General features: G+C 46.8%; 1 long non-coding RNA gene across 9 annotated transcripts in view; it reads right to left on the bottom strand.

The window, feature by feature from the left end:
• Positions 1-15653, bottom strand: part of LOC148146456 (uncharacterized) — a 931882-nt gene that overhangs the window by 374722 nt on the left and 541507 nt on the right. The window lies entirely within an intron of this gene.

Genomic DNA, 15653 nt, shown 5'->3' with positions numbered 1-15653 from the left:
CTGTCTAGGTGACATCCTCAGTGCTTGGGAGCATCTTGTGAAGCCCTTCTGTGCTGTTTTCTCCGGCATTTATAGTGGTTTGTATCTGCCGCTTCCCGTTGTCTGTTCCAGCTGTCCGCTGCAGTGGCCGGTATATTGGGTCCAGGTCGATATGTTTGTTGATAGAGTCTGTGGATGAGTGCCATGCCTCTAGCAATTCCCTGGCTGTTCTCTGTTTGGCTTGCCTATAATGGTAGTGTTGTCCCAGTCGAATTCATGTTGCTTGTCATCTGTGTGTGTGGCTACTAAGGTTAGCTGGTCGTGTCATTTCGTGGCTAGTTGGTGTTCCACGAAACGACACGACCAGCTATCCTTAGAAACTACCTCTGACGACCCATTTAACCTTTCTCCTAATAACTTAAAACTATGACTCCTCGTGCCAGTCAATCCTGCCCTATGGAAAAGTCTCTGGCTATTGAATCTATCTATTACTCTCATTACCTTGTACACCTCGATCAGGTCTCCTCTCTTCCTCCTTCTCTCCAGAGAGAAAAGTCTGAGCTTCGTCAATCTCTCTTCATAAGGCAAGCCCTCAGTCCAGACAGCCCTGGTAAACATTCGTTGCACCCTCTCCAAAGCCTCTGTATCTTTCCTATAGTCGGCCAACCAGAACCAGACACAATATTCTAAGTGTGGTCTCACTAGGGGCTTGTAGAGCTGCAGCAAAACCTCTCGGCTCTTAAACTTGATTCCCCTGTTAATGAAAGCCAAAACACCAACTGCTTTCTTAATAACCCTATCCACTTGGGTGGCATATTTGCGGGAACTATGTGCTTGAACTCTGTTCCTCCACACTGCCAAGAATCCGGTCTTTAATCCTGTATTCAGCATTCTAGTTCAACCTTTCAAATTGCATCATTTCGCATTTATCCAGGTTTAATTCCATCTGCCATTTTTCAGCGCAGCTCTGCATCCTGTTTATGTTGTGTTGCAGCCTGCAATAGCCCTCGATACTATCAACAGCACCTCCAACCTATGTGCCATCTGCAAATTTACTAATCCACCCCTCAATCTCCTCATCCAAGTCATTTATAAAAACTACAAAGAGCAGAGACCCAAGAACAGAGCCCTGTGGGACCCCACTCAAGACTGACCTCCAGGCAGAACTTGCCATCTACAACCACTTTTTGCCTTCTGTCAGTTAGCCAATTGTGAATCCAAATAGCCAAATCTACCAAAACCCATACCTCCTGACTTTATGGATGAGCCTACCATGGGGAAACTTATCGCATGCCTTGCTGAAGTCCTTATACATCACATCCACTAGCTAAACCTTCATCAATCTGTCCTGTCACTTCCTCAAAGAATTCAGTAAGATTTATGAGGGATGACCTGCCCCTCACAAAGCCATGCTGACTGCCTTTAATCATACTATGCTTTTCCAAATAGTCATAAATTCTATCCCTCAGTATTCTTTCCAAAACCCTGCTGACCACAGACGGAAGACTGGCTGGTCTGTAATTGCTAGGGATTTCCCTATTACCCTTCGTGAAAAGAGGAACAATATTTGCCTCCCAACAATCCTGCTGTCCGACTCCCATGGAGAGTGAGGATGCAAATATCTTCACCAGTGGCTTAGCAACCTCCTTTCTTGCTTCCTGGAGTAGCCTGGGATAAATCAGGTCTGATCATGGGGACTTATCAATCTTAATGTTTGCCAAAATTTCCAGCTCATCAACTTCAGCAATCCTGATCAGTTCCAGCCTGTATCCCAGCTCCTCAAAGTTCTCAGTCACAACAAGGTTCCCCCCACCTTGGTGAAAACCAAAGCAAAAACTCATTTCGGGCTTCCCCTATCTGCTCAGACTCCACGCACAAGTTCCCTACGCTATCCCTGATTGGCCCTATCTTCTCCCTGATCATTCTCTATTCCTCATGTATGTGTAAAATGCCTTTGGATTCTCCTTAATCCTTCCTGTCAAACACTTTTCATGCCCCCTCCTGGCTCTCCTCATTCCATTACTGAGCTCCTTTCTCGCAAGCCTGTAATCCTCTAAAGCTGTGCAAGATCCTTGCCTCCTCCACCTTACGTAAGCTGCCTTCTTCCCTTTAAGGAGAAGCTCCTCTGTTCCCGTTACCCCTTCTTACCCGTCTCAGAGGGACATATTTGTGCATCACTCGCAACAACTGCCCCACACGTCTGCTGTGCCCTTTCTATGGCACAATTGCTCCCAGTCTGTACGTCCCAACTCCTGTCTGATCGCGTCATAATTTCATTTTCCCCAGTTAAAATATACACTTTTTAAAATGTTTAATGTTCACTTTTAGGATTAAAGAATAAAATTGATATTTTTTTTTAAAAAACAGTGGTATTCGGGAGTCCTCTGTCCCTTTACCAGATTACGAGGCAAGATGAGTTTTTCTGCATTTGATTTAAATTGCCGAAGGGCTCACGGATCTTTTTCCGTGCTGTAGATGTCTGTAACTCCATGCTGTCCAGGTCCTGTCTGCTGTGGATGGTGCAAAGCTTTTCCGAGGCTGTGCATCTGGTTGGAACACTCCTGCTTCCAAGTTCAAAGACCGATAGCATTCAGTTCCTGATTCATTGCGTTGGATCAGATTTTGACTGTTTTTGGTTTGGTTTGAGTTTCCATTCTCTGGCCCTCTCCTGATCCCCTGTAAAAGAAGTTTATAAAAGTGATCACTGTCAGGACAGGAGAGAGGTTCAGACCATTTCCAGTATTGCTGAATTATTTGTCCCTGTCATGTTCCCCCCCACCCCACCCCGAGATGTGAATGCCTGTCTCCACCCCCAGGGCTGTGAATGCTTGTCTCCCCCACCCCCAGAGCTGTGAATACCTGTCGCCCCCCTCCCCCCGAGCTGTGAATGCCTGTCCCCCCCACCCCCCCAGAGCTGTGAATACCTATCCCCCCCACCCCCAGAGCTGTGAATGCCGGTCCACACTCCCGAGCTGTGAATGCCTCCCCCCCCACCCGCCCAGAGCTGTGAATGCCTCCCCCCCACCCGCCCAGAGCTGTGAATGCCTGTCCCCCCACCCCCGGAGCTGTGAATGCCTGTCCCCTCCCACCACTGGTGCTGTGAATGCCTATCCCACCACACCCCGAGAGCTGTGAATGCCTGACCACCCCCAGAGCTGTGAATGCCTGCTCCCCCCTACCCCACCCGGAGCTGTGAATGCCTGTCCCCCCAGAGCTGTGAATGCCTGTGCCCCAACCCCAGAGTTGTGAATGCCTCTTCCACCACCAGAGCTGTGAATGCCTGTCCCCCACTTCCCCAGAACTGTGAATGCCTGTCCCCCCTCCCCCAGAGCTGTGAATGCCTCTTCCACCACCAGAGCTGTGAATGCCTGTCCCCCACTCCCCCAGAGCTGTGAATGCCTGCCCCCCTCCCGCAGAGCTGTGATTGCCTGTCCCCCCCTACCCAGAGCTGTCAATGCCTGTCCCTCCTCAGACTATGAATGCATGTGCCCCTCCCCCCAGAGCTGTGAATGCCTGTACACCCCCAGAGCTGTCAATGCCTGTGCCCCTCACCCCCGAGCTGTGAATGCCTGTCCCCCCCAGAGCTTGAATGTCTGTGCCCAACCCCCAGAGCTGTGAATGCCTGTCCCTCCCCAGAGCTGTGAATGCCTGTGCCCCTCCCCCCAGAGCTGTGAATGCCTGTCCTCCCTCCCCCACTGCTGTGAATGCGTGTCACCCCACCCCCAGAGCTGTGAATGCCTGAGCCTTACCCCCAGAGCTGGGAAGGCCTGTCCCAACCCAGAGCTGTGAATTCCTGTTCCCTCCACCCCCAGAGCTGTGAATGCCTGTCCGCACAGACCTGTGGATGTCTGTCCCCCCTCCCCCAGAGCTGTGAATGTCTGTTCCCCCACCAGAGCTGTGAATGCCTTTTCTCCCCTCAACCAGAGCTGTGAATGTCTGTCCCCCCCTCCCCCAGAGCTGTGAATGCCTGTCCCCCCACCCCAGAGCTGTGAATGCCTAACCCCCCAGAGCTGTGAATGCCTGTCCCCCCCCCCACCGAGCTGTGAATGCCGCCCCCCTTCCCCAGAGCTGTGAATGCCTGTCCCCCCAGAGCTGTGAATGCCTGTCGTCCCCCCCGCCCCGGGTCAGTCCCACAGGCCCCGCCCCATTTCCATTGTCTCCATTGTCTCCGTCACTGGGGCCGAAGGCCCCGCCCACTCGCTCTGCGTCAGCAGAATGACCGCGCATGCGCCTTGTCCCAAACAAAATGGCGGCCACGGCCCAGGTCCCGGGAATTAAACTCAGGGCTGAAACCGCGAGACCCGCTAGTACTTGTTCGGTTCGCGGGGCCTTTACTGGATTTTACCAAGACGGACTGCACCACCTCTCCCACCGCTGGCTCTGTTATTCCTCCGGAACCACCCCCTCCCCGCCATGGTCTGGAGACTGAAAAAGGGGCCTTCAGTCAATGTGCGCATGCTCCAACGTGCTCAATCGGCGCCTGCGCACTTGTGTCCTTTGGGTTAGACATCGCACGCCCTCTTCAGGAATGTCCTAGAACTTCATCCTGCAGCCAAGTCTCAGGGAGGACCATTCAGTCAGACTGTGGTCTTCTCTCACTCACTTTCCTTCTCTTTAATTAGCTTCACAGATTATGTGAAGGGGACAGTCTGTGGTCAGGAAACACAACCAGGTATCATATTGGAATTCGAAAGATTGATTTTTATTTTATGATTGGAATATTGTTCAACTCTGAACTTGGAAGGAGAAAACACCAAGTGAGGAGAAACTGTGCACCTGTCCTGTGTGTGAATGAAATCATCTGAACTGTCAAGATATAATCACAGTCACGCTGGGAGAAAGTATGGGAATATGAGGAGAGTGAAGGGGGATTCAAATCCCCACCTCAACTGGAAATTCGTTAATGCACTCACACTGAGGAAAGGCCATTCATCTGCTCCAAGTGTGGGAGGGGATTCACTCAGTCTTCTCAACTGCAGGCAGACCATAGAGTTCACCCAGATAAAAGAACTTTTAAAATGACAAGACTGTGGAAAATGCCATTTAATCTGGGCAACTGATGTGCCATTGACGTATTCGAACAGAGGAGAGACCATTCAGGAGTTCTCACTGCGGCATTAAGTTCAGGCAATCATTTCAACTCCCGACACACCAGCGAGATCACACTGGGTAGAGGCTGAGAACCTGCTCTGACTGCGGCAAGGCGTTCATTCAGTCATCCAGCTGCAGATATATTGGCAAACCCAGACTGTTCCCTTGATCCGAATCAAAAGGCATTCTATGTGCCTATGTGCAAAAACACCGGTGAGTTCACACAAGCGTGAGACCATTTCGTTACGCTGTGTTTAGGGAGGGATTTACTCACTCTTCTGCCCTACTGGGAGGCCAGTGAGTTCACACTGAGACCAGGCCTTTTAAATGTCCAGACTGTGAGACGTGCTTTAAAGGTTCCAGGAAACTGATGTTCCACCAATATGTTCACAATGATGAGCAACCTTTCTGGGGCTCTCACTGCAGGACCAGGTTCAGTCAATCATCTGACATCAAACATCAGTGAGTTCACACCAGGGAGAGGCCATTCACCTGCTCCGTGTGTAAGAAGGGTTTGCTCACTCATTCCACTTGCTGAGACACCGACGTGTTCATAACGAACTACAGCAATGAGATTGTGCTGTTAACCACATCCAGGTCCAAGCCATGTTCACTGAGTCTGTTTATGCTCAGGTTCATTAACCTGTGTGAGACAGGTTTAATATTTTGGATAAAAGTCAAATAAATTAGTTTTGCATTAGATATATTGAGCCATTTTAGCATCTCTGATGCAAGTTAGTTCCTTTTTGAAGGGATCGCCCCCACTGTGGCATTTCACCATTGGCCCTACTGAAGGTTGAAGGTTCATGGATTAAGAACTCCATAAATGGACTGGAGGACAGTCAAGTTTCAGTATCTTTAGGAATAGCTGGTGAGAAACAAGAGAAAACCTGACTGAAGTCTGGGCTTTCCTTGACAGTGTACATCTAGGGTGAATGATACCTGACTCCCTGATCTGTCTGACATTCAACCAGGTTGGTACAAGATGGGCTGAGTTTCTTCGAGAATAGGACAAATATTCCTCACAACTGAAGGCATTAAATGTAGCCATTAGAGAAGTGGAAAGGTTTTATAAAAAAGATAGTGAATTATTGTTATAGAACTGAACAAAACCGAAATGTTGCTAAAAGAAAAACAAAATTGAACATTTCTGCCCTACACTGGTCAGGATTAGAAGACAAGTAAGCAAACTGAAACAGGGAGAACCAATTGATGAGTGATAGGGATTGCCATGGAGATGGAGCAAAAGCTATCAGGATTTGGGTAATCCACGATGGAGGATGGGAAAAGCTTTGGCTGTAAGAACTGCTCGCTTTTAGGGTATATTAGGTGTTGGAAGTGAGTTTCTCGAATTCCACAAGCAACAATTACTGTTTTAAGCCGTTGCATTGTTTTGGAAGTTTGAGAGAAAAGATCAAAACAATGACGCTTTAAAAAGGAGGAAGTGAACAAAGGTAGTGACCACATGGTCAGGGAGAGAGACAGAGAGGGAGAGAAACAGAGACAGAGACAGAGAGAAAGAAACCTACACTGCTGACTGACACAGCAGTGAATTTGCACAGTTACTGCCTTTGCTGTTTGAGTTCAAGTGTTTCCGGACATTGGGGTGCGTTGAAGTAAAATTGACAAATAGCAAAATTCACAACTGACATCCGAAGAAACTATGTTGGAGAGCACACAGCACAGGAGCAGATAAGTGCATGGTTTTTAAGTGTAATATTGCTGTCATTTTTAATAGTGAATGGAGTTGGTTGTTTTTTGTTTTTTTTTATATCTGTCCTTTGATTAAAATTAAAAAAATATGAAACATAGATATTAAGTTAGACTGGATTAGTGTTTTTTTTAGTGCATAAGACTATGCTATTTTTTGTAGGTTGTTAAGGTACAAAGATGGCCTTGAGTGGAGTGATGTGCTCTTCCTGTCAGCTGTTGGAGATTAGGGAGAGTTTCCTTAATACTGATGATTATGTCAGCAGTAAGTGTGTTTGGTTCTGAATCATATCAGATCGCATCGATCAGTTGAAGCGGCAGTTTGAGGCAATGAGGAATTTACAGGAGCTAGGGGCATCTGACGGATGGTAGTTTTAAGGAAGGGAGAAAAACCAGGAAAAGTACGAGAGGGAGGCAGGTAGTGCAGGTGTCTCCTGTGACTAACCCAATCTCAAACAAGAATGTTGTTTTGGAAAAAGTAGGGAGTAATTGCCTTTCAGGAGAATGCAGCATGAACAGCCAAGTTTCTGGGACTGAGACAGGCTGTAATGTAACGAGCGGTATGTCGGGTACCAAGCGATCAATTGTGAGAGGGGACTCTGTAGTCAGAGGCACAGACAGATGTTTCTGCGGCGGACAGCGAGAAATCAGAATGGTGTGTTGCCTCCTTATTTGCAAGATCAAGGCAGAATATTCTCAAAGGGCAGTGGGACCGGCAGCAGGTGACTCTGCACACTGGAACCAATGACACAGGAAGGAAAAAGGATGAGATGCTGAAGAGAGGAGAAAGAAAGTTAGGCAGGAATTTTAAAAGAAGGTCCTCGAGGGTAGTAATACCTGGATTACTCCCGATACTGTGAGCGAGTGAGGCTAGGAATAGAAGGATCGAGCAGATGAACGTCTAGGAAAAAGTGAAGACTGCAGATGTTGGAGATCAGAGTCGAGAACATGGTGCTGGAAAAACACAACAGGTCAGGCAGCATTTGAGCAGCAGGAGAGTAGACATTTTAGGAAAAAGTCCTTCATCAGGAATGAGGCTGTGAGCCAAGGAGGTGGAGAGATAAATGGAAGTGGGGGGGGGGGTGGGCCTGGGGTAAGGTAGCTGAAAGTTCATTAGCTGGATGGAGTTGGGGGTAAAGGTAAAAGGTGGGAGGGGAGGGGAGGGTGGAGTGGATAGGTGGGAGGGAAGATTGACAGGTAGGACAGGTCATGAGGGCGGCGCCAATTGGAAGGTTGGGGTTGGGATTGGGGGGGATGTAGAGGGGAGGAGAAATGAGGAAACTGGTGAAACCCACATTGATAGTGTGTGGTTGCAATGTCCAAAGGCAGAATGTGAGGCATTCTTTCTCCAGGTGTCGGGTGGTTAGGGTTTAGTGATAGAGGCCCAGGACCTGCATGTCCTTGGCAGAGTGGGAGGGGGAGTTGAGAGGTTTTCAGCCACAGGGTGTTGGGGTTGGTTGGTCCGGGTGTCCCAGAGATTTTCTCTGAAGATCTCAGCAAGTAGGCGACCTGTATCCCCGATGTAAAGGAGACTGCATCGGGAGCAACGGATACAGTAAATGACATGTGTGGAAGTGCGGCGAAAGCTCTGATGGATGTGGAAGGCTCCTTTGGGGCATTTGGGAAGTGAGAGGGAGTTCGGGGCACAGGTTTTGCAATTCCTGTGGTAACAGAGGAAGTTGCCAGGAGGGGAGGGTGGGTTGGTGGGGTATGGGGTGTGGACCTGACAAGGGAGTTGCGGAGGGAATGATTTTTACAGAAAGCAAATGAGGGTGTGGAGGGAAATATATCTCTGGTGCTGGGGTCCATTTGTAGGAGGCGGAAATGGCAGAGGATGATGAAATGTATCCGGAGGTTTGTGAGATGGAAGGTGAAGATCAGGGGGATCCTGTCCTTGTTTAGCTGTGGGAGCCGGTGGGTTTGCAGAAGATGTCTGTGTTGAGTCGGTCACTGTTAATGGAGATGGAGAGCCCCAGGAAGGGGAGGGAGGGCAGTGTCCAAACGAATGTATAGCTGTGGAGCTGGTGAAGGGAGAAGGGATCACATTTTAAATCACTAGAAGCTCTTCTCGCGTAGGAGTGACCTATACAAGAAGGATGGATTGCACCTGAATTGGAAGGGAATTAGAGGGAGATTGCTGCAGTTGCTTGGGAGGATTTAAAGTAATAAAGTGGGGGTGTGGGACCCAGGGAGATAGTGAGGAAAGAGATTAATCTGAGGCTGATACAGTTGGGAAGAAGAGCAAGTCAAACAGTCAGGGCAGGCAGGGACAAAGCAGAGAACAAGGTAGGACCGATAAATCAAACTGCATTTACATTAATGCAAGGGGCCTAACAGGGAAGGCAAATGAACTCAGGGCATGGTTAGGAACATGGGACTGGAATATGAGAGCATTTTCAGAAACATGGCTCAGGGATGGACAGAACTGGCAGCTTAATGTTCGAGGATACAAATGCTACAGGAAGGATAGAAAAGGAGGCAAGACAGGAGGCGGGGACTGAGGGTGGGGTGGCGATTTTCACAAGGGATAGCATTACAGATGTACTGAGGAAGATATTTCTGGGAATACATCCAGGAAGTCATTTGGGTGGAAGTGAGAAATAAGAAAGAGATTATTACTTTTTCGGATCTGTACTATAGAGCTCCACAAAGTCAGTGGGAAATTGAGAAACAAATTTGTAAGGAGATCTCGGTTATCTGTAAGAGTAATAGGGTGGTTATGGTAGGGGATTTTAACTTTCAAACTGTAGACTGGGACTGCCGTAGTGTTAAGGGTTTAGATAGAGAGGAATTTGTTAAGTGTGTACAAGAAGAATTTCTGATTCAGTATGTGGATGAACCTACAAGAGAAGGTGCAAAACTTGACCTACTCTTGGGAAATAACGCAGGGCAGGTGAGTGAGGTGTCAGTGGGAGAGCACTTTGCGGCCAGCGACCAGAATTCTATTAGTTTCAAAATAGTGATGGAAAAGGATAGACAGGATCTAACTGTTAAAATTCTAAATTGGATAAAGGACAATTTTGGCAATATTAGGTAAGAATTTTGAAAAGGTGATTGGGTGCGGAGTTTTGCAGGTAAAGGAATGGCTGGAAAATGATTAAGTTTTCAAAAATGTGATAATGCGACAGTGTGTTCCTGTTGGGGTGAAAGGCAAGGCTGGTAGTTTTGAAGAATGCTGGATGACTATAAAAATTGAGGGTTTTGTCAATAAAAAGAAGGAAGCATATGTTAGGTATAGACAGAATAGATCGAGTGAATCCTTAGAGTAGAAAGGCATTAGGAGTATACTTAAGAGGGAAATCATGAGGGCAAAAAGGGGGCATGAGATAGCTTTGGCAAATGGGGTTAAGGAGAATCCAAAATGATTGTACAAATACATTAATGATAAAGGGGTAACTAGGGAGATAATAGGGCCCTTCAAAGATCAGCGAGGCAGCCTATGTGTAGAACCGCAAGAGATGGGGGAGATACAAACGAAGTATTTGCATCAATGTTTACTGTGGAGAAGGACATGGAAGATATAGAATGTGGGGAAATAGATAGTGACATCTTGAAAAATGTCCAGATTACAGAGCAGGAGGTGCTGGATGTCTTAAAATACATAAAGGTGGGTAAATCCTCTTGCTGAGATATTTGTATCATCGATAGTCACAGGTGTGGTGCTGGACGACTGGAGGTTGGCAAACATGGTGCCACTGTTTAAGAAGGGTGGTAAGGACAAGCCAGGGAACTACAGCCCAGTGAGCCTGACCTCGGCGGTGGGCAAGTTGTTGGGAGGAATCCTGAAGGACAGGACGTACATGTATTTGGAAAGGCAAGGATAGTCAGCATGGCTTTCTGCATGGGAAATCATGTCTCACAAACGATTGAGTCTCTTGAATAAGTAACAAAGAGAATTAGTGAGGCAGAGCGATGGACGTGATTTATATGAAGCTAAGTAAGGCATTCGACAAAGTTCCTCATGGGAGACTGGTTAGCAAGGTAGGATCTCATGGAATAAAGGAAGAACACGCCACTTGGATACAGAACTGGCTTGAAGGTAGAAGACAGAGGGTGGTGGTGGATGTTTGATTATCGGATGGAGGCCTGTGACCAGTGAAGTGCCACAAGGATCAGTGCTGGATCCACTGCTATAAGATTTGGGTGTGAACATAGAAGGTATATGGAGTAAGTTTGCAGATGACACCAACATTGTCGGTGTAATGGACAGCGAAGAAGGTGACCTCAGAGTATAACGGGATCTTGATCAGATGGGCCAATGGGCCAAAGGTTGATAGATGGAGTTCAATTTAGATAAATGCAAGGTGCTGCATTTTGGAAAGGCAAATCAGGGCTGGGCTCACACATTTCATGGTAATGTCCTGGGAAGTGTTGTTGATCAAAGAAACCTTAGAGTTCATAGTTCCGTGGAAGTGTAATCCCAGGAAGACAGCATAGTGAAGAAGGCATTGAGTATGCTTCCCTTTGTTGGTCAGAGGATTGAGTATAGGAATTGGGAGGTCATGTTGCGGCTATACAGGGCAATGGTTAGGCCACTTTTAGAATATTGCATGCAATTCTGGTTTCCCTCCTAAAGGAAGGGTGCTGTGAAACTTGAAAGGGTTCAGTAAAGATATACAAAGATGTTGCCAGGGTTGGAGGGTTTGAGCGGCAAGGAAAAGCTGAAGAAGGTGCAGCTGTTTTTCCTGGAGCATTGGTGGCTGAGGGGTGTCCTTATAGAGGTTTGTAAAATCATGAGGGGCATAGTTAGGGCAAATAAGGTTTTCTTTGTTTAAAGGAAATGTAACATTGATGTTCCAGGTGTGATTGTTGGATAAAGCACTCTGCATTAAGCCAAACAGAATTTATTTAAACACTACGGTTGAAACACAAACAAAAGAAAGTGGCATTAAGAATAACTAAACGATTGGAAAACATAACCGACTACTTGATACAGTAACTTACTCATTTCCTGATCCAATGTTGTAACATCTCATAAACACACCCCTTGGCAAAAAGGTAAATTCAAACTCATATTCTTACAGGCGGAGGGAACAACATCCAGAGAAATGTCCGAGTGCTCAGTTAGGAATCATTTACTGAAGCTTGCAACCTTCTGATACTCAAAACATCTTGGAATTGCTGCAGCGAGACCAAAACTAGAAGAACCTGAACTGGCCACTCCTTTTCCATTGTTAAACTGTTTTTAAGAAAAACCTACAGGCACTCGAGACTCTTTGGCACCTCTGCCTTTACAATCCCTCTTCAATAAAACACAGGCCAAAGTAAACTTTTTAAAGTGACAGCATCCTCACACCACCACACACCCCACTCCCCCTGCCCCCCTGACACACACTCATAAACACACACACACATAGAGTCTCTGTCTCACACACACACAGTCTCTCTCTCTCTCTCTCTCTCTCTCTCTCTCTCTCTCTCTCTCTCTCTCTCTCTCTCTCTCTCTCTCTCTCTCTCTCTCTCTCTCTCTCTCACACACACACACACACACACACACATGGTCTTTCCCTCTGTCATGCACAGACATGGTATTTGTCTTTCTGTCTCTCTCTCACACACGCAGGCATGATTTCTCTCTCTCTCTCACACATACACACACAAACACACACATACGCACTTGCGCACACACAGGCATGTGTTTCTCTCTCTCTTTCTCACTCACTCACTCACTCACTCTCAGGCATAGTGTTTCTCTCTCTCTTATACACACACACATACGGTCTTTCTCTGTCTGTCTGTCTCTCTCTCTCTCTCTCTCTCACAGAGGCATGGTCTTTTTCTCGCTCTCTTTCTCACTCACTCACTCTCTCTCACACACACTCTCAGGCATAGTGTTTCTCTCTCTTTTACACACACACAGTCTCTCTCTCTCTCTTTCTCTCTCTCTCTCTCTCTCTCTCTCTCTCTCTCTCTCTCTCTCTCTCTCTCTCCCTCACACACACACTCACACACACACGCATGGTCTTCCCCTCTGTCATGCACAGACATGGTCTTTGTTTGTCTGTCTCTCTTTCTCTCTCACACACGCCAGCATGATTTCTCTCTCTTTCATGTACACGCAAACACACACGGTCTTTCTCTCTCTTGCACCCACACCCACACAGGCATGGTGATTCTTTCTCACTCACTCAGTCACACACACACTCTCAGGCATAGTGTTTCTCTCTTATACACACACACATATGGTCTTTCTCTATCTGTCACCCTCTCTCACACATACACAGAGGCATGGTCTTTTTCTCTCTCTCTTTCTCACTCACTCACACACACACAAACTCTCAGGCATAGTGTTTCTCTCTCTCTAACACACACACACACACGCACGCACGCACAGAGTGAGAGAGAGAGAGATGGTCTTTCTCTCTGTCTGTCTCTCTCTCTCTCTCTCGATCTCTCGATCTCTGTCTCTCTCACACAGAATGAACTATTATCTTTTATTCATTTTATGGGTTGTGGGTGTCGCTGGCTGGCCAGCATTTTATGTGTCTCCCTAGTTGCCCTTGAGAAAGTGGGGGTGAGCTGCTGGGTTGAACTACTGTGGTCCACCTGCTGTGGGTTAACCCCCAATGCCATTAGGGAGGGAATTCCAAGACTTTTACCCCGTGATAGTGATGGAACGGCATTATATTTTCAAGTCAGGATGGTGCATGACTTAGAGGGGAACTTGAAGATAGTGCAGTTCTCACACATCCGCTGCCCTTGTTCTTCTAGATGGAAGTGGTTGTGGGTTTGGAAGGTGCTGTCTGAGGATCCTCGATGAATTTATGCAGTGCATCATGTAGATCGTCGCAGCAGTGTGTACTGAGCATGTGTGGTGGAGGGAGTATACACTTGTGGATGTGGGCTGCTTTTCCTGGATGGTGTCAAACTTCTTGAGTGTTGATGGGGTTGCACCCATCCAGGCAAGTTGGGAGTATTCCATCACACTTCCAACTTGTACATTGTAGATGGTGGACAGGCTGTGGTATTCCTTGCTGCAGTATTCCTAGCTTCTGACCTGCTGTTGTAGCTACTATGTTTGTGGTAAGTGCAGTTGAGTTTCTGGTCAATGATAACCCGCAGGATGTTGACATTATGGGATTCAGTGATGGTAACACCATTGAAAGCCAAGGGGCAGTGGTTGGATTGTCTTTTACTTTTGATGGAAATGTTACTTGCCACTTGTCAGCCCACGACTTGATATTGTACAGATCTTGTAGCATTTGAACATGGACACCCGAATCTGAGGAGTCGTGAATGGTGCTGAACATAGTGCAATCATCGCCGAACGTCCCCACTTCTGACCTTGTGATGGAGGGGAAGGTAATTGATGAAGCAGCTGAAGATGGTCAGGCCGAGGACACTCCCCTGAGGGTCTCCTGCAGAGACGTCCTGGCCCTGAGGTGAATGACCTCCAACAACCACCACCATCTTCCTATGTGTCAGGTATGACTCCAACCATCAGAGAGTTTGCACCCATTGATTCCAGATTTCCTATGGTTCCTTGAAGCCACATTCAATCGAGTGCAGCCTTGATGTCAAGGACTGTCGCTCTCACCTTCCCTCAAGCATCCAGCTGTTTTGTCCATATTTGAGTCAAGGCTGTAATGAGGTCAGGAGCTGACTGGCCCTGGCAGAACCCAAACTTGGCATCACTGAGCAGCTTATTGCTGAGCAAGTGCTGCTTTATAGCATTGTTCATGATACTTGCCATCACTTTACTAATGATCGAGAATAGACTGATAGGGCGTTAATTGGCTGGGTGGAATTTGTTCTGTTTTCTTTGTGTGTACAAGACATCCCTGGGCAAGTTTCAGCATTGTTGGTTACGTACCCGTGTTGTAATTTTACTGCAACATTAATAAGAGACAAAGATTATTTCATTTTAAAACCCTTAGTCTTAATCTATTATTACGCGACAATACACACAAATTGCATCAACTGTAACCATGCATTACTGCATCCTGTTTCTGTCCATTTACTCCTGCAACCAAATCCCTCCATCTTACATCATCCAAGTTGTGACAACACGTCAGCAATTACATTTTCTCATCCTGCCACGTGTATAAGTTTCAAATTGAATGGCTGCAGTAATAAGCTCCATGTAAACCATCTGGAAGTGCAGTCCTTACATTTCTCCAAAAGCTTTAATGGGTTATGATCAGTACAGACAATTGTACAAGACCCATTACTAACAATATAAATGTTGGAACACCAAGCTCACGGTCTCCTCAATCATGGAACATTTCTGATAAATATTCAGTTTCCTGATGAAATAACCAATGGGGCTTCCTATCTTCTCATCGCCGTCTTGTAAGAATACAGCAACAACACCCACATCAATAGCCATCTCGAGTAGCTTTGTGTAATTAGGTGTAGCTAACACTGGGGCAGTGGTTAACACAGCTTTCAGGCTGGCAAATGCCTTCTGACATTCTACTGTCCGCTAAAATATCCAGCACTTCTTCAATTAGTCAGTCAGTGGAGCAACCACACTACTACAATTTTGTACAAACTTCTGGTAAACTTGTTCACTGCCAGGAATCATAGTCCTGTTATCTTTGTCAATGTTATGGTTGGGACCATATGTCCATGCCTGACAACATGGCCCAGGCACATGACTCGGACTTTGGTGAATTCACGCTTAGCCACGTTTATAACCAGCCTGCCTCCCAAAGTCAATTAAATAGTTCCAATAAAGGCTGCAAATGTTCCTTCCCTGTGTGACTAAAAGAGCACAGGTTTGTCGATGTACATCATACAATTGGATAACCCAGGAATGACTTGATTGTTTACCCTTTGAAATGTGGCTGGCACATTTTCCATACCAACTGGCATGACTTTAAGTTGACAAAAGCCGAAATAGTCTTCACTCCTTCTGATAAAGGTACCTG

The sequence above is a fragment of the Chiloscyllium plagiosum genome, unplaced genomic scaffold, assembly GCF_037043375.1.
Source record: "Chiloscyllium plagiosum isolate Xiang-an unplaced genomic scaffold, Cpla_swu_hap1 HiC_scaffold_21, whole genome shotgun sequence".
NCBI classification, from domain to species: Eukaryota; Metazoa; Chordata; class Chondrichthyes; order Orectolobiformes; family Hemiscylliidae; genus Chiloscyllium; species Chiloscyllium plagiosum.
The sequence above is the reverse complement of the archived record's forward strand: the minus strand, read 5'-3'. Positions and strand labels throughout refer to the sequence as shown.